This window comes from Ailuropoda melanoleuca, chromosome 4 (genome assembly GCF_002007445.2).
Source record: "Ailuropoda melanoleuca isolate Jingjing chromosome 4, ASM200744v2, whole genome shotgun sequence".
Classification (NCBI taxonomy): Eukaryota; Metazoa; Chordata; class Mammalia; order Carnivora; family Ursidae; genus Ailuropoda; species Ailuropoda melanoleuca.
This window is the reverse complement of record NC_048221.1, coordinates 126201685-126216040: the sequence shown is the minus strand read 5'-3', so window position 1 is coordinate 126216040 and position 14356 is coordinate 126201685. Positions and strand designations below refer to the sequence as shown.

The following is a 14356-nucleotide window of genomic DNA, read 5'->3' as shown; positions in this document are numbered from 1 at the left end:
ATTAAATATATATATATATTATATATATATATATATATAGATAGATAGATAGATACATTTTGGGACGCCTGGCTGGCTCAGTTGGTAGAGAATGCGACTCTTGATCTCAGGGTCATGAATTCAAGCCCCACGTTGGGCAGAGATTACACAATTTTTTTAAACGGATACATTTTGTTTATCTATTCATTAGCTGATGGACATTTGGGTTGCTTCCTCATTTTAACTATTAAGAATAATGCTGCTATAAACTTTTGTATACTGTGCAAGGTGTTGAGATGAAATAAATTTGGGAAATGCTGGGTTTAACAAGGTTAAACAAGTTTCTTTACTACAGAACTTCTCAGGGTCAAAAACAGACTAATGTTCACTCCAATTTTACTAAAGTGGATACGCAAGGTAGTGTTTTCCAAACGTATTTGGCCATAAATTGGCCCCCCCGCCGGCCCCCAAATCTAGAAAATTTTTCTTCTCTTCTAAAATTATGATATAAGGAGTACCTGGTGGCTCAGTTGGTTAAGCATCTTTTTTTTTTTATTAAGATTTTATATATTTATTTGACAGAGAGAGAGACAGCTGGTAAGAGAGGGAACACAGCAGGGGGAGTGGGAGGGGAAGAAGCAGGCTCCCAGTGGAGCAGGGAGCCGGATGCAGGGCTCAATCCCAGGTCCCTGGGATCAGGCCCTGAGCCAAAGGCAGATGCTTAACCACTGAGCCACCCAGGCACCCCAAGCATGTGACTCTAGATTTTGGCTCAGGTCATGATCTCAGGGTTATGAGACAGCCCTGCATCAAGGCTCCGCCCTGAGCTTGGAGCCCGTTGAGGATTCTCTCTCGTGCACACTCTCCCTCTGCCCCTCCCCACCCTGGTGCACACGCATGCACGTGCTCGCTCTCAAACAAACAAACAAACAAACAAGCTCAAACAGTCAATGGGATTCTGGGGTCAATACATCTGACTCTCCTCTTTGAAAGATGTACAAGAGAAAGTAAAGGTAATATTGTGAAAGATTCAGAAGCAAATTCTGATTTAGAATTCTCAAAATATTTCCTAAAATAAATTGATACATTTTTATATATTAGGAGATCGGTATTCTTTAAAGTCAACAGATCCTTTTTCTGAATACAGCAAAATATGTTTCACTGCAATTTTCTAAGTGCCAAAAAGACTTCAGCATCTGTCATGCTGTATTATAAAAAGAATGAAATAAACAATAACACTGTAACCACTGTACACAACTAAAATACCCAACCCACATATCCAGTGAGAGTTGCAAATGTAGACCTGACAATTTCTGGAAAAGATTCTCGGGCATTTACTTTATTAATTTATTTATTTTGAACTACATGACAATCTTCTCAACAAGGGGACTGATGGCATCAGAGATCAGGGAACAGAGAAATCAATCACTTGTCCCATCAACACTGAAAATTCAAAAACTTTCACATTAATTCCAGTATCCTCATTAAGATCTATTAAAACAAAAAAACTCTATTTAATATGTGTTTAGATTAACATTTGTGTTAATAATGAGATACATTTCCATCCAATTCCAGCTTTAAAATCTCGAGCATGTGGGGGGGGGAGTGCTTTTTGATGATCTTTTGCTTTTTTGATTCTGTGTATATATAATTTAAGTTCAAACAATGTGGAAATTAGTGTAAAGAAACATTCCAAAGATGTGAAACTTTTTTATAGTGTGATAGGCAATTACTCCTTTCTTTGCTACCAACTCCATTTTAAACATAATCTTATTAAAGAAATTTCCTTATTAAACTCTGGTAAACTACAGAACTGACAGCTTACTGATGTTTCCTTTTTATATGTGAGGTAATCTGAGCATTCCCACCACAAATAACCTTTATTTCAGTAACATATTAAGTATAACGCTACTTGTGGATTGTCACATTTCTTTTTAAAGGGATATTTTGTTGCAAAGTCTTGTTAAAATACTTTGCACTCATTAAAATGCTAACATAGAAATTTGTGTAATGAATCTCCAACACTTTCCCAAGGAACTTTATGCTATAAGCAAAGTAACTATATGCAATGTTTAGAAATAATGCTATCTCATATCAAAATTAATTTTACTTTGTTGCCATAATGAGAACACTAGAAAAGCTCTGTGCTCTATGTACATAGCCACCGACACATGATTCAGACTACTCATGTGTTTTTTATTAATAGCTCTCAAGTTTTTTAAGCCTGTGGTTTTACTTATGGCTCTGAAGCTCCTGTGACAATTTTAGGGTAATGCCTACTGATTCACCATTTGTTGAGAAATTGGAAATTTCAGAACATTTGATAACTTACAGGGATCAAATATATGAAATTGCACCTGATATCAGACTCTTCTTTTTTTAACCTGTACCTGTTCTACCTAAGAAATCTTCAACTCCATCTCTGACCACAGTCTCCATCTAGCACATTCGCATGGTTCCCCTTTCGTATTTGCTCTTTAGTTTCATTACAGTTTTCAGTTCTTAGATCCCTTCTGTTGTCTCCCAAGTTAGCAGCCCTACCCTGGTTTCACGTCTATTCACACCCAGGAATGGAATTCCTCTCCCAAAAGCTATCTCAACCACCAAAATTCCGGTCCTTCAATCAGAGCAACAAGACAAAATTACAATCCTTACTATAATCCTAAACTAGCTATCAGCCTCCTCTGAGGCTTCATTTGGGGTGATACCTACAAGGAGAAAAAACACACATTCACACAGGCTGGTGCCACGACTCATACATGGTCCCCACCCTCACCTGTGAACTTACCTTATTCTCATTATACCTTATTCTCATCATCCCCGAAAAGCTCCCTATTTCCATCAGTGACTCCTGCAAACCTTCACCTCTCCCCCTTATGTTTCAAGAGCATCACTTTACATAAAAACACCTGAGGTGAAGGATGGTGGCAATGGGTGTATAGTTTTGTGGGTTTTTTAAATCTTTCTGAAGAGCCTATTAAAAACAGAGAAACTGGGGCGCTTGGGTGGCTCAGTCATTAAGCGTCTGCCTTTGGCTCAGGGTGTGATCCCGGAGTCCTGGGATCGAGCCCCACATCAGGCTCCTCTGCTGGAAGCCTGCTTCTTCCTCTCCCACTGCCCCTGACTGTGCTCCCTCTCTCACTGGCTGTCTCTCTGTCAAATAAATAAATAAAATCTTTAAAAAAAACAAAACAGAGAAACTATGATGAAAAATTCATAGACTCATGGATAACATCTAAAACAAAACTAAGTGACAAGGGATATCTGGAACTCCCAATCCCAAGTGGGTAGGATCAAACCACTGTGGTCCATATGTGGGCGTCTAATGGAATTAAGAACACCCACAGACACTCACTGGAGAGCTAGGGGCAGAGCTAAGGGCACGTGAGCCAAGAAGCCGTGCAAACTCCAGTCCTCAGGTGAGGGCAAGGCTTCCGTGGTAAATATAAGCCTTGCGAATCCTCAAAACCACTATGCCAAAGCCCCCATTCAGGACCACACCCCGTACAGACAAAGCTACTAGGGACAGAGTCTAAACCGAACAGCACAGGGATAAAAGAGAGACCCAGATAAAAGTAGGGGAATTAATACAATTAATACAATTCAATACAGCAGTCCTGTATTGAAACACTTCACAAAAATAACAGAAGAGAGAGCTCTAGCACCGTGAAATTCAGGCTTCCTTCTAAAAGTTCAAGCAAATTTCATATAAAAGTGAGCAACAAAAGGACTGAGGGAAAACCCCATATAAATATATTACAAGAAGGGGCACCTGCGTGGCACAGCAGTTAAGCGTCTGCCTTCGGCTCAGGGCATGATCCCGGCGTTCTGGGATCGAGCCCCACATCAGGCTCCTCCACTGGGAGCCTGCTTCTTCCTCTCCCACTCCCCCTGCTTGTGTTCCCTCTCTCGCTGGCTGTCTCTATCCCTGTCAAATAAATAAATAAAATCTTTTTAAATAAATAAATAAATAAATAAATAAATAAATAAATAAATAACAAGAAAAAACTTTAAAAGGAAAAGGCTACCCCCTATAGGCAATAAAAGCCCTCCAGAAAGACAAGCCCATAAAATACATGAAAACTATGACCTACAATTTCAAAAGAAGCCAGAGTACACAAAACAATAATAGAAGAATGAAAGAACAATATAAACCAGAATTAGAAAAACTCACAAAGGATATGAAATAACTCAGGAAGAATTAGAGTGCTTGCTTTGGCAGCACATATACTAAAATTAGAATGATACAGAGAAGATTAGAATTAGGAAAAAAAAAAGATCACATTAGAAATATACACTAAAGTAGAAAGAACATAAGAGTTAACAAAAACATTAGGTAATGCCTTATGACAAACAGAGGGAAAAAAGGCAGAAAATTTCTTAAAGTAACAAAGAAATGAAAGAATTTCTGGTTCTGGTTAAGATTCAGTAGGCACACTCTACTCTCTCTCCCGCTGATTACAACCAGAAGTTCTGGACAAAAGACATAAGCAATTACCTAAGGACTCTGAAAAATATATAAAGCAATGAACCAGGCAGGAAACACGGCACTCACACAATGACCCACACAGTGGTGAATTCCCAGGTTTGCCTTTATCTCCTGTATGTCCCAGATCACACTCTAGGGCAGCCAGAATCTCAGAAGAAAAACACTCTCTCTAGACTCTTCAGACCTAAACCCATGGTAGCAATAACAATGATAATGGGCATATCCCTTTAGCTTCATTTCTCTCCTTCCAGCCAGACCAGCAGGAAAGGGGGCTCTTGGGAACCCAAGAGTGTGCGAGAAGATATCAAAGAGGAGGGAGCAGAAGAATGAGGCCCTTTAAATTGTTGTATGAAATCCTGAGTTGCACATGCATAGAACTGACCCAAATCAACAGAGCAAAGGGCGTGAGATCCCAGACTGGCCTCTCTCTGGAGCTGTAGCATTTTCCTATTGCTGCTGTAAGAAATTACTGAAAACTTAATGTATTAGGATAACACAAATGTACTACCCTATGATTCTGGAGGCCAGAAGTAAAAAATGGGCCTTCATGAGCTAAAATCAAGGTGTCAACAGACCTGTGTTCCTTCCTGGAATTCCTTGCCTCTTTCAGCTTCTAGCAGCTGCCTATATTCCTTGGCCTGTGGCCCCTTCCTCCATCTTCAGAGCACGTCACTCTGACCTCTGCTTCTGTCATCACATTTCCTTTTCCTGACTCTGATTGTCCTGCCTCCCTCTTGTAAGTACTCTTGTGATGACACTGGGCCCACTCAGATAATCCAGAATAATCGCCCCATCTCATAACCCTTCATCATATCTGCAAAGTCCCTTTTACCAACAGATACATTAAACTATAACACTAAACCATATTTAAATCATCCAAAAGACTCCAAGAAAGGGGAAATAGAGGAATAAAAAAGAGGAGGCAAACAGAAAAGATCAAATAAAATGACAGCATTAAATCCAAACACATCAATAATCAATCACATTTAATGTAAACCACCTCACACCCATTAGGATGGCTGCTATCAAAAATGCAGAAGGCAACAAGTGTTGAGGAGAATGGGGAGGAACGAGAACCTTCATGCACTGTTGGTGTGAATGCAAAATGAAAACAGTGTGGTGGTTCTTCAAAAAACTACACAGAGAATTACTACACGACCCAGCAATTTCACTTCTAGTCTACGCCCAGCTGAAAGCAGGGACTCAGAGAGATGTTTGTACACGCCAAAAGGTGGAAGAAACCCACATGCCCATTAATGGATTAATGGATTTTTAAAATGTGATATATGCATACAATGGAATAGTATTCAACCTCAGAAAGAAAGGAAATTCTAGCTGAGTGGAATAAGCCAGTCACAGAAGACAAATACAGTATGATTCCACTTACATGAGGTGCCCAGAGTAGTCAAATTCAGAGACAGAAAGTTGAATGGCAGTTGCCAGAGGCTGTGGGGAGGAGGGAAATGAGGAGTTGTTCCTTAATAAGTAGAGTTTCAGTTTTCTAAGACAGAGTTCTGGAGGGGCACCTGGGTGACTCAGTCAGTTAAGGGTCCGACTCTTGATTTCAGCTCAGGTCATGACCTCAGGGTCTGAGATTGAGCCCCACGTCAGCCCAGCACGGAGCCTGCTTAGGATTCTCTCTCTCGCTCTCCCTCTGGCCCTCCCTATGTCCCCCCTCACTTTCTCTCTCTCCCTCAAAAATAAATTAAAAATAAATTAAAAAGACGAGATACTACTACACACCTATTAGGCCAAAATCCAAAACACTGACAATATCAACTTGGATATGCAACATCAGGCACTCACTCTCATTCGTTGCTGGTGTGAATGTAAAATAATACAGCCGTTGTGGAAGACAGTTTGGCAGTTTCTTACAAAACCAAACATACTCTTTCCATATAATCTAGCAATCACGATATTTGGTATTTACTCAATGAGTTGCCAACTTATGCTCACACAAAAACCTGCACATGAATATTTATATCAGCTTTATTCAAAAGTGCCAAAACTTGGAAGCAACCAAGATGTCCTTTAATAGGCAAATGGATAACAGACTGTAGTATATCCATACAATGGAATGTTACTGTGTTAAAAAAAAAAAAAAAAAAAGCTATCAAGCCACGAAAAGACATGAGAGAACTCTGAATGCATATTGCTGAGTGAAAGAAGCCAATCTGAAAAGGTTCCACACTACATGATTCTCCCTTCATGACACTCTGGAAAAGGAAAAACTACGGAGACAGTAAAAAGATCAGTGGCTGCCAGGGGAGGCAGCAAGGAATGAACAGGTGGAGTGCGAGAGGTTTTCAGGGCAGTGAAATGATTCTTAATGATACTGCAATGATGAGTATATACCATACCATTGTTAAAACCTATGCATAGAATATACAATACAAATAATGAGCCCTAATGTAAACTATGGACTTTAGCTAATAATATGTATCAAGGGGCACCTGGGTGGCTCAGTCATTTAAACATCCAACTCTTGATCATGGCTCAGGTCTTGATCTCAGGGTCTTAAGTTCAAGCCCTGTGTTGGGCTCAATGCTGGGTATAGAGCCTACTTAATAAATCATAATAACAATAACAACAACAGGGGCGCCTGGGTGGCACAGCGGTTGGGCATCTGCCTTCGGCTCAGGGCGTGATCCCGGCGTTATGGGATCGAGCCCCATCAGGCTCCTCCGCTGTGAGCCTGCTTCTTCCTCTCCCACTCCCCCTGCTTATGTTCCCTCTCTCGCTGGCTGTCTCTATCTCTGTCGAATAAATAAATAAAATCTTTAAAAAAAAACAATAACAACAATAACAACATATCAATATTTGCTCATAAATGTAATAAATGTACCACAGTAATGTAAGATGTTAATAATAAGGGATACTGGTGGGGTGAGAGGATGGGTAGGTAAGGAGATATAAGGGAACTCTGTCCTTTATGCTCAGTTTTTCTGCAAACCTAAAACTGCAACAACAACAAAAAAGTTAATTGTTAATTGTTTTAAAAAAAACAATGTGCAAAGGATTATTATAATAACTCCCTTTTGTGTAAGAATAAGGACGGGGGAAGAAAATGTACATGAATATTTATTTTAGCAAAAGAAACACCGGACAGATAAAAAGAAACTAATGAAATTAGTTACTTCCGTGGTGGAAGGGATGGGAGCAATGACACTTCTCTGGATCTTACTATTTTTGAATAGTTATGACTTTTATAACTATGTTAATGTTTTACACACTAAAACAAATAAGTATGGGAGGGACCTTAAAACTGAATGCAAACAAAAAAACATAAGAATCTAACTATATTTTATTTCAAAGAATAACATAACCAGAATAGATGGGGGTAGAGGAGAAGGAGGTTAACCCAAGTAACTTTTGAACACAGTATTTAGACTATATGCCCTCAGACTAAAGACAAAAAGCAATGTAAACATAATCTGAACTCTATTTAGCAGGGGTTTTTTCCAGTGGTATGAGTTAATCCTTATTTAACTACTTTTCATGTAACTAAGGATTTAGAAAAGAAATATATTCAGGCTAACGGGAGTCATATTTCTTGTTGGAGAAGGAAGTTATGTGTATGGAAAGATGAAAGGCTAGGGCAAAAGAAAGTAAAGTGATGGGAAAAGACATACCACACAAACACTGATTTAAAAAAACAACTGAAGTAGCTAGTAGTAGTAACAGACAAAGAAAACTATGAACAAGGACAATTAGAAGGGACAAAGAAGAATGTTATATAATTATAAAAGGCTCAATTCACCAAGAAGACATAACAAATCCCAAATGTGTATGCAACTAACAAAAGAGCATTGATTATAGGACACAAAAACTGACAGAACTAAAAGGAGAAATAGACACATCCACAGTTATGGCTGAAGAGTTCAACACTCCTCTCTTAGTAACTAAGTATAACATCAGCAAGGATACAGAGACTTGAACAAGACAAGCAACCAGTGTGATCTGACATTATAAAACCCTCCACCCAACAACAGAATACACTTTTTTTTTCAGTAATATAAAACATTAAACCCAAGAGATGCCTGGGTGGCTCAGTAGGGAGAGCATGCAACTCTTGATCTTGGGGTCATGAGTTCAAGCCCAGAGACAGAGAGATAGAAGAAAGAGTGAGAGAGAGAAAAATGTGGAGCTTTAAAAAAAAAAAACCAAGACAGATCATACACTAGGTAACAAATCAGAATAGGTTTAAAAGAATTAAAGTATGTTCTTTGACCACAACAGAAAGAAATGAGAAACCAACAAAAACCTGGGAAATCCCAAATATTTGAAAATTAAACAATACACATTTAAATAATCCGGGAGTCAGGGGCGCCTGGGTGGCGCAGTGGTCAAGCGTCTGCCTTCGGTTCAGGGCGTGATCCCGGCGTTATGGGATGGAGCCCCACATCAGGCTCCTCCGCTATGAGCCTGCTTCTTCCTCTCCCACTCCCCCTGCTTGTGTTCCCTCTCTCGCTGGCTGTCTCTCTCTCTGTCAAATAAATAAATAAAATCTTTAAAAATAAATAAATAAAATAAATAAATAAATAAATAAATAAATAATAAATAATCCGGGAGTCAAAGAGGAAGTTTCAAGGTAAAGCAGAAAATATTTTTAAATGAATGAAAAAGAAAATACAACATATCAAAATGTGTGGGATGCCATGAAAACATTGCTTATAAATTTTAACAGTAAATCTTTATATTAAAAAAGAAAAAAATCTCGGGGCACCTGGGTGGCGCAGTCGTTAGGCGTCTGCCTTCAGCTCAGGGCGTGATCCCAGTGTTCTGGGATCGAGTCCCACATCAGGCTCCTCCGCTGGGAGCCTGCTTCTTCCTCTCCCACTCCCCCTGCTGTGTTCCCTCTCTCGCTGGCTGTCTCTTTGTCACATAAATAAAATAATAAATAAAAATCTTTAAAAAAAATATAAAAAAAAAAAAGAAAAAAATCTCAAACCAATAATCTAAACTTCCCATTTAAGAAACTAAGCATAAAACAAACAGAAGGAAGGAAATTAACTTGAGAAATCAGAAAACCAAAAGAGAAAATGAAAAAAACAGGATAAAGTCCATGAAGCCAAAAACAAGTTTTTTGAAAAGATGAGCAAAAATAGACCAAGAAAAAAAAAAAGAAGACACGAATTGTCAATTTCAGGTACAAAAAAAGGGATACCACTACAGACAGAGCCCACTCTAAAAAGGGGATACCACTCTAAAAAGAGGGATACCACTACAGACATATAGCCCACTCTAAAAGCAAACAAAGACTAGCAGAGTTGTATCAAAAGGACTCAGGAACCAACTTGAAAAGATTCCCCCAGGCCAGAGATGGGAACATTTTAGCAGCAATAAGCATAATAATGGCAATGCACTAAACTGCATCAAATATGTTTAAAACTATGAATTCATAGATACTTCGAAGAAAACTAATTTATCACTTTTGAATAGGAAGATCATTCATTTTCAAAACTGGTTAATAAAGATAAAGAATCAAGCATTAATCCTACCTGGATACTAGGTTAATAGACAAGGCAATAATAAATGAGTAAGGAGTGATTTCATTAGAACTCAGTTTTGCAAACTCCAATGAATTAAGATATCTAAGCATTTAGTATCAATCACTACTGACATCACAAGAAGAACAATAACCAGACACTATGTGCCTCCTAACAAAAGAACACATTCTTATTTATGAAGTAGTCTTGCAAAAAAAAATAAAATAAAACCAGAATCTGATTAAGCCTCTAGATCAGGGCTGCCCAACAGAAACATAATACAAGCCACAGATGTATTTAAATTTTCTAGTAACCATGCTACAAAGAGTAAAATGAACTAGGTGGAAATTATGTTTTAATAAATTTAACCCAATATATCCAAAGTGTCATTTCAATATATGATCAATATAAAAATTATTAATGATATCTCATATTATTTTTATAATAAATCTTTCAGTGTGCATTTTATACTTACAGCATATCTCAATTTTGACATTTCAAGCATTCAATAGATACATGTGGCTAGTGGCTACCATATTAGCACAATTCTAGATCCAAGTATCAGTTTATAGGAAATACCAAAAATAAATGAACACGTTAGCCTCACCATAGGTATTCCATCAGCAAAATCCAGACTGTCGGAAATTCAACAGGTTAAAATCTGGTTTCTTCATCAAATTAATGGCAAGGAAAAAGAGAGACTGAGGAGGAATCTGTAGGTTGAGATTTAAAGGACAAAGGAGTAAAAAGGCAGAAAAAACTTATATGTAGGATTTTAAAATGCTCACAGGGGCGCCTGGGTGGCACAGCGGTTAAGCGTCTGCCTTCGGCTCAGGGCGTGATCCCGGCGTTATGGGATCGAGCCCCACATCAGGCTCCTCCGCTATGAGCCTGCTTCTTCCTCTCCCACTCCCCCTGCTTGTGTTCCCTCTCTCGCTGGCTGTCTCTGTCTCTGTCAAATAAATAAATAAAATCTTTAAAAAAAAAATGCTCACAGGTGCTAAAACTGTAAGAAAAACCAAAACATTATGATAAATGTTAAGATAGTGGTAACACTGGGGGAGAAAAAAGAGGGTTTAAACTGGAATGGAGCACAAAGAGAGTTTCTGGACCGGCTGACAATTTCTTTCACCTGGGTGGTGGTTACACCTTATAAGAGTTCATGATAAGCTCTACATTTGTTTTCAGCAGTTTTCCTTATCTGTGTTATGTTTGACAATAAAAACGTATAAATTTAATAAAAATATGTATTTGATGGGAAAAGTCTGATGTGATTAAATTCCTAAACTTCCTTAGTCCCCCCTCCCACCCCGAAACTCACCATCTCCACCTGTAGCCCCGGTTTCTGGTCTTCAAGCATAAAATATCCTTACTCTTCTTCAAGACCGAAACTCCCATCTATCTTCTCCAGTCTTTTCTGGAGAGAAACTTTATCCTCTCCAGTCTTTTCTGAACTGGATCCATTAATTAGCACTTCTCTTCCCCGCATCTACAAGCTCCACCATTCTATGGAGGCAGTACGGGACAGTGGTAAGTAACTGGGCTATTGTGTCAGAATCCCAGGGTTCAAATTCTCATTCTGCTCTTTCAACAGCTGTCAGGCATGTAACAGTCTGTGGTTAACTTTCCTCAGTAAAATGAGGGAAACAGTATCTACTTCATAGGGTTGCTGTAAGGAGTAAATGAGTTAACACATGGAAAGCCCTTAGAAAGGGGCCTGGAATCCAGTACATTTTCAGTGTTAGCTGCTATCATCACCTTCAGTGCATCAACATGCTCAGTCTTTTTCACTTTTATCAAAATCCTCTCCTCAACCCTGTGCACCTCTCTAGTTAGGCTCTCACTCCTTCCCTTTTTCCTGAGAACAACAAAGATCACCAAACTGTCATAGCTATTGGCAAGGTTTTAGTACATATTTAACTAGCCTCTACTGGAGCATTTGATATTTCGTTCATTTCAAACATAAACTCTCTCTTCCTTGAGTTCCGTGATACTGCTCTTGGCTTTTGAGAAGTTATGACCAATCTCCTTTGTAAGACATTCTCTACTGCTGCTCAAACATTCCTACTCCTCTATGTACCGTTTTCATTCTGCTTCCAAGAACCGCCTACGTCTGATGCACACTTGTGGCTGGAACGGCACTGACTGCAGCTAACCCCGTAGTCTCTAGCTCTGAACTCTCCCATGCTTTGGATATATTTATCTGTCTGCTGGACCTGGATGTCAAAATGTCCCATACTGCACTCACTCCTGATGTGCTACTCTCCGCTGTCTAGTCTCAATTAACGGTGCTACTAATCTACCTGATTACCAGGCAGAAATCTAAGAGCAATCTGAGCCTCTTCCTTTATCCTTGCCCCCAAAATCCAGTCACTTAGTTCTAATGATTTTACTCCTACATTTTCTAGAAGAAACCATTCCTTTCTCACCATCCCTACCACAACTTCCCTCATTGAGGCCTGCAGCATCTCTCACCTTGAATACAAGGCAGGCATGCAAAGGGGCACCTGGGTGGCTCAGTTGTTAAGCATCTGCCTTTGGCTCGGGTCATGGGTCATGGTCCGGAGTCCTGGGATTGAGCCACATCGGGCTTCCTGCTCGGCGGGAAGTCGGCTTCTCCCTCTCCCACTCCCACTACTTGTGTTCCATCTCTCTCTGTCAAATAAATAGAATCTTTAAAAAAAAAAGAAAGAAAGAAAGAAAGAAAGAAAGAAAGAAAGAAAGAAAGAAAGACATGCAAAGTGCTTGCTAACTTCAAACACTGCTCTTCTCTTTAGTTACCTTCAGAATACAGCAAACTAGACAAGTTGTTTGAAACTAATATGTTTGCCTCTGTTTCTATGCCTTTGTTATACTGTTCCCTCTGCCTGGAATGTTATTCCCCAATGTTTTTACTGCATTCCTTCATTTTTTGAGATGCTGTTATCACATTCACCAGAAAACCCTCTCATGAATTCCTAGGTAGGTTAAGTTCCTTCCTTCTATGCTCTGATAGCACCTCAGCTACACCATTATCATTGCACTTCTCTAAATTAAAAGAAAAATCCCTTAATATATCTTCTTCTACTGAGTGGTTATTTCCAAAGGCAGGGACTCTTTTACTTAGCTTTGTAACTTCAGTGCCTCGTACATACTTATAGCAAATAGTAGGTAGTCAACATATCTTTTTGAAAGAAGTAGTTATTTTCCATATTCCTGTCAAATCGATACTTGTAAAATTCCATTTTCGTCATGTCCTGGTGCTGTTCAAAAACATTCCTGAACTGTCACATGATAAAGTACAAATACCTTTAGCCTGGTCCTCCATAACGAGACCCCAAGCCACCTGACAGCTTTATCTCCACCATACTTCCTTATATTTAGTATCTTTAGTTCTAGTCTACTCAGCCCTCCAAACCAACTTTACGACCCCTACCTCCCAAAACTCATTAAAATGTTGGCCTTTTACATTTAATACTGATTTAGCACCTCATTAGCAATTACTCCACAATGCAGCATGACATTAAAAACAATGTTGCCAGGGCACCTGGGTAGGAGAGTCAGTTGAGCGACAGACTCTTGGCTTCCGCTCAGGTTGTGATCTCAGGGTCATGAGATGGAGCGCTGAGTCAGGCTCAGCACTTAGTCCGGGGTCTGCTTGGGATTCTCTCTCCCTCTCCCTCTGCCCCTACTCACCATGCACTCTCTAATAAATCAATCAATCTTGAAAAAAAAAATGCTGTCATGGGGGTACCTGGCCAGCTCAGTTGGTAGAGCATGCAACTCTTAATCACGAGGTCAACGAACCTCACCTCACGTTGGGCAAAGAGCTTACTTTAATAATTAATTGATTTTTTTAAATGTTGCCATGGATACCTGAATGGAATGGTCACAATCCTAACTTCTATATCTCCAGTAGATGAGTAAAGCCAAGATAACTTTTTGTTTAACTTATAAAACACATTACTTTACATATATAAGAATAACACTAAACTTTTTTCTGCTTTACTCACCTTTTTTTCCAGTCCAGTCTTCACCTTTCTTGGCTTAAGTTATGCTTCTTCTGTTAATCAAAACACTAACCTGAAAAAAATTCCAGATATCCAGAATTTCAAAAAGAAATAGAAATTATGGTAAGAAAATCAGAGAGTCAGGGCGCCTGGGTGGCACAGCGGTTAAGCGTCTGCCTTCGGCTCAGGGCGTGATCCCGGTGTTATGGGATCAAGCCACATCAGGCTCCTCCACTATGAGCCTGCTTCCTTCCTCTCCCACTCCCCCTGCTTGTGTTCCCTCTCTCGCCGGCTGTCTCTATCTCTGTCAAATAAATAAATAAAATCTTTTAAAAAAATTTTAAAAAAAGAAAATCAGAGAGTCTTCAGACTTTTGGTATGTGGCCTTTCAGACCTGCCATATTAGCCAT

At 39.3% G+C, this 14356-nt stretch overlaps 1 long non-coding RNA gene across 2 annotated transcripts in view; it reads right to left on the bottom strand.

The window, feature by feature from the left end:
* Window positions 1-12578, bottom strand: part of LOC109490992 — a 16931-nt gene extending 4353 nt beyond the window's left edge. Inside the window, exon 1 of one of the 2 annotated variants that reach the window (XR_004625069.1) lies at window positions 11279-12578. This is a non-coding gene — a long non-coding RNA (uncharacterized LOC109490992). The remainder of the gene's footprint in view (window positions 1-11278) is intronic. The other variant, XR_004625070.1, reaches the window with a different exon arrangement.
* Window positions 12579-14356: the final 1778 nt, after the last annotated feature.